The sequence below is a fragment of the Taudactylus pleione genome, unplaced genomic scaffold (assembly GCF_031769625.1).
Source record: "Taudactylus pleione unplaced genomic scaffold, aTauple2 ptg000083l, whole genome shotgun sequence".
NCBI classification, from domain to species: domain Eukaryota; kingdom Metazoa; phylum Chordata; class Amphibia; order Anura; family Myobatrachidae; genus Taudactylus; species Taudactylus pleione.
The window spans coordinates 2696039-2701269 of NW_028284485.1; the positions used below are offsets into that span (position 1 = coordinate 2696039).

Sequence of the window (5231 nt, forward strand, 5' to 3'; positions counted from 1 at the left end):
TGGCTTTCCTTGTTGCAGAACTGTGGGGGAAAAAAACAGAATGTTCCTGTTATACAAGTACAGTAGAGAAATAATTACAGTAGGGCCTGATTCAGATCCGTGCGCAACTGGGTCGATTGTCCGGCAGTACACACGCGTGCCCCGGAGCAAGTGAGATGGGTCTTTGTAGTACGGGAGGGAGAGAGAGACAGTGTGAAAGAAAAACAGTACAGTACTTACACAAAATAGATTGCCTACGTTTCCAATCCTCCATGGGAGGCTGGTGACCTTCTGTGCCTTGCACTGTGGGTAAAAAAAAATTGAACAATATTGTTAGCGTTCATCCAAATCGTCTAGCGTGTATGCACCTAAAGACAGGTCACCGAAACATACTGTACAGTACTGGAAAATAAGAAAAACACAAGGAGAGAAAGAATTAGCGTGTATTGAGAAGAGGTTGGAGATGCATGGAGAGAGAGAGAGACAGTAAGTATACAGTGGTAGAACAATGTAATGTACAGTACACTACTGTACTTACAGATCGGAGCAGGGCTGCTGCCTGCCTCCACGATAAAGCAGTCATCTGTGTGTCAAAGAAAAACAAATGTTGACAAGTCAAAAAATTAATGAAAACACACGACAGAGAGAAAAAAAGAGAGAAAGAGACAGAAAGAAAATGAGAGAGAGAGAACAATGTACTGTACTTACACAGACTCTCGCTGGGGCTCGCTGGGGGTATGGTCTCTGGAACTGTGGGAAAAAAAAACATGTAACATGAGAAAGGGAAAAACATGAGAGTGAGAGAAAGCGAGAGAGAAAAAGAAAGAGAAAAAGAGAGAGAGAGGGGGGGAGAGAGAGGGAGGGAGAGAAAGAAAGAGAGGGAGGGAGAGAAAGAGAGAGAGAAAGAGAGAGGGAGGGAGAGAAAGAGAAAGAGAAAGAGAGAGAAAAAGAGAGAGAGAGAAACAAAGGAGAGGGATAGAGAAAGAGAGAAAGGGAGAGAGAAAGGGAGAGAAAGAAAGAGAGGGAGAGAAAGAAAGAGAGGGAGGGATAGAAAGAGAGAGAGAAAGAGAGAGAAAAAGAGAGAGAGAGAAACAAAGGAGAGGGAGAGAGAGGGAGAGAGAGAAAGAGAAAGATAGAGGGGGAGAGAGGGATAGAGAAAGAGAGAGAGGGAGAGAGAAAGAGAGAGGGAGGGAGAGGGATAGAGAAAGAGAGAAAGGGAGAGAGAGAGATAGGGAGAGAAAAAAAGAGAGGGAGAGAAAGAAAGAGAGGGAGGGATAGAAAAAGAGAGACAAAGAGAGAGAAAAAAAGAGGGAGAAAAATAGAGAGAGAGAGGGGGGAGAGGGAGGGAGGGAAAGAAAGAGAGAGAAACAAAGGAGAGAGAGAGAGAAAGATAGAGGGGAAGAGAGGGATAGAGAAAGAGAGAAAGATAAAGAAAGGGAGAGAGAAAAAGAGAGAGAGAAAAAAAGACAGAAAGAGAGAGAGAGAAAAAGAGAGAGAGAAAAAAAAATAGAGAAAGAGACAGAGAGAGAAAAAGAGAGAGAGAGAGAGAAACAAAGGAGAGGGAGAGAGAGGGAGAGAGAGAAAGAGAAAGATAGAGGGGGAGAGAGGGATAGAGAAAGAGAGAGAGGGAGAGAGAAAGAGAGAGGGGGGAGAGGGATAGAGAAAGAGAGAAAGGCAGAGAGAGAGAGAAAGGGAGAGAAAGAAAGAGAGGGAGAGAAAGAGAAGGAGGGAGAGAAAGAGAGAGAGAAAGAGAGAGAAAAAGAGAGTGAAAGAGAGAGAGAGAGAGAAAAAGAGAGAGAGAGAACAATGTACTGTAGTGTACAGTACTGTACTTACGCAGACTCTCGCTGGGGGCGGCTGGGGGTACCGTCTCTGGCACTGTGGGAAAAAAACATGTAAAGAGAGAGAAAGAGAGAGAGAGAGAAAAAAAAGAGAGAGAGAAAGAGGGAGGAAGAGAGAGATAGAGGGGGAGAGAGAAAGAGAGAGAGACTAGGGAGAGAAAGAGAGAGAGACTAGGGAAATAAAGCAGAGAGATACAGTACTGTACTAACATGGCATTGTGAGGCCACTGGTTGGTGATGCTGTTGAAAAAAATTACAGTATGTTACAGTAAAGAGAGAAGACGTTGGAGATGTTTAAAGAGAGAGAGAGAAAAACAGAGGGAGACAGGGAGAGAGAGAAAGAGAGAGATAGGGGGAGAGGGCGAGAGAGAAAGAGAGGCAGAGAGAAAGAGAGATAGAAAGAGAAGGAGAGAGAGAGGGAGAGACAGAGAGAGAGGGAGAGGGAGGGAGAGAAAGAAAGAGAGGGAGGGAGAGAAAGAAAGATAGAGGGGGAGAGAGGGATAGAGAAAGAGAGAAAGGGAGAGAGAAAGAGAGAAAGGGAGAGAAAGAAAGAGAGGGAGAGAAAGAAAGAGAGGGAGGGAGAGAAAGAGAGAGAGAAAGAGAGAGAAAAAAAGATAGAGAAAAATAGAGAGAGAGGGGGGGAGAGGGAGGGAGGGAGAGAAAGAAAGAGAGAGAAACAAAGGAGAGGGAGAGAGAGAGAGAGAAAGATAGAGGGGGAGAGAGGGATAGAGAAAGAGAGAAAGATAAAGAAAGGGAGAGAGAAAAAGAGAGAGAGAAAAAAAAGAGAGAAAGAGACAGAGAGAGAAAAAGAGAGAGAGAGAGAGAGAGAGAAAGGAGAGGGAGAAAGAGAAAGATAGAGGGGGAGAGAGGGATAGAGAAAGAGAGAAAGGGAGAGAGATAGAGAGAAAGAGAGGGAGAGAGAGGGAGGGAGAAAAAGAAAGAGAGAGAAACAGGAGAGAGAGACAGAGAGAGAGAGATACATACTCAACTGTAACATTACAACAGTATATACTGTACTGTATTACAGTATTAATACAAAATGTCCTACAGTATAAAACTGTATACAGTACTTACTTGGCAGGGGAGGGGAGTCTGGGTCCTCCTTTTGCCCTGGGGAGAACTGAGGCACTTCAATGTCTTCAACTAAAATACACAAGGACGGAAACAGTTATTGTGTAAGGAGAAGACATGGGAGATGTTTTAAGAGAGAGAGAGAGAGAAACAGAGGGAGACAGGGAGAGAAAGAGAGAGAGAGAAAAAGAAAGAGAGAAAAACAGGGAAAGAGAGCGAAAAAGAGAGAGAGGAAAATTAAAGAGAGAAAGATAAAGAGAAAGAAAGAGAGAGAGAGAGAAACAAAGAGAGAGATAAAGAGAGAGAGAGAGAGAGAGAGAGAGAGAAAGAAAGAGAGAAAAACAGAGGGAGAGAAAGGGAGATAAAGAGAGAGAGAGAGATACAGTACTGTAGAAAAAAATGTGGTGTAGTGTACTTACGAGGCCAGATGAGGCCACTGGGGCCAGGAATGAATGCTTCCGTTGGTGATACTGTTGAAAAAAAAAAATGTTACTATTACACTAGTACAGAAAAGAGAGACACTGAGAAAGAGAGAGAGGGATAAAGAGAGAGAGAAAGAGATACCGTAGGTAGAGAGAGACTGACAAGGGAAGAAAAGGAGAGATCTACAGTGCTGTAGAAAACAATGTGGTGTACTGTACTTACAGGGCAGGGGGCTTCCTGCAGCCTCCTCATCAATGTCTGTCTGTGTGTACAGTATAAGAAAAAAAATATTATACAAAAAATCAAAAAGGCAGTAGCATGACACTATTGTGTCCATACTGTAACTGTTGTAATCATTACCATTGTCACTTGAGGAGGCTGCAGAAGGTGGTGGTGCTGGTGGTCGTGGAGGTAGGACTGTGGAAAAAGAACACTGTACTGTCAGTTTCCCTCAAAACCATTTTTAAACAAATAAACTGTACAAATTTTGTCCAGAGTCTCCATAACACCAAAAACAAACACACAAATGAGAGAGAGAGAGAAAGAGAACAGTGTAGAGTAGTGTGTACTGTACTTACTCCGAAAATTCACCCCACTGGGCCCGGCTGCTGCCGGTGATGGTGGTGGTGGTGGTGTCGGCGGTGGTGGCGCTGCCGGGCAAGGGGGGCTTCTCGCCCTGTGGGGAAAAATACATGTCGTCATTAAGGAGAATTTGAAAACAAGAGTTCAGACCTCTATTCCAAATTGGAGAGGGATTACGGTACAGTACTGTAGATGGCCATAGGGAATTAGCTATTGATTAAAATACAAACCAATACAGTATACTGTAGTACAAAAATTACTGTAGTCTGGAAGCTGGCATTGGGCCCAACATAAAACAGTATGGTACTGTACTGTCCTGTATATAAAAAAATATACCGTCCAGTAAAGTACTGTATGACCAAGTGGTGCAACGTCACACATACTGTAGGCTATGTGGGTGGCACTGTCACCACCCCACGAGCTGTACAAGATGGCACATGCGCATGACACTGGAGCCCGAACCCAGCAGAGGACCCCGCTGAGGACTTTGCGAGACCTCGCCGGAGGGGTACGTACGGTATGAATAAATACAGTACCAGTGGAATTTTCGTTTGTATCACAGTGATACCAAACGAAATTTCCCCCTGGTATTTCCGTTCGTTTGTAAATGGGGCACAGAGTGAGAAGTGAAAAGATACCAGTCAATCAGCTCCCAACTGTCATTTTTCAAACACAGCCTGTGAGATGACAGTTGGGAGCTGATTGGAGACCCCTGAATCTGTCCATGACATACAGTAATAATGTCAGACTTAAAGGGGGCAGGGCCAGCACAGAAAAATAGTGTGTACAGTACTGTAGGTTAACATAGATTTGGTCGACAGAGATTAGAATGGTGGATCAATCAACTTGCCTTTTGTTACTGTAGGTTTATTAATCAAACAAGCCATGTCGACCAATAGTGTGCAACCCTTTAGTCCATGTACAGTACTGTAGATTTAATCAGCCTGTCAATCAAATGTCTGCCAGTCATGTCAGTATGTGTTAACAACTGTCAGTCATCGTCAGATACTGTACTATCCAACACCCTACAGTGCAGTGTACAGTAATGTAGCGTATGTCAGAGTCGTGCATTGTACTGTATTCGTTATTGTACAGTATACTGTAATTCATGTGATTATACAGCAATACTGTACTTACTTCGCCTTATACGCCTCTGGATGCGCTCTAGGCGAGGCCTATCCCTCCTCAGCAGGTCCAACCACCTGCGCTGCAGTGAGCGAACGTTGCGGCGCAGGCCGTATAGCCTGTGTATTTCACGGCTTGCACTTCTGTAGGTGAGCTCTTTGTCTTGGTTAGTGGCGAGCGCTTGGTCCCGCCACTTAACCAACACAAAGA

At 44.3% G+C, this 5231-nt stretch overlaps 1 long non-coding RNA gene across 1 annotated transcript; it reads right to left on the bottom strand.

The window, feature by feature from the left end:
• Window positions 1-703: 703 nt before the first annotated feature.
• On the bottom strand, window positions 704-2934 carry LOC148532122 (uncharacterized). Its single transcript, XR_015877774.1, has 4 exons — window positions 2895-2934; window positions 2031-2060; window positions 1816-1857; window positions 704-729 (listed from the first exon to the last, which is right to left on the bottom strand). It is a non-coding gene; the product is annotated as an uncharacterized LOC148532122 (long non-coding RNA).
• Between the last annotated feature and the right edge of the window lie 2297 nt (window positions 2935-5231).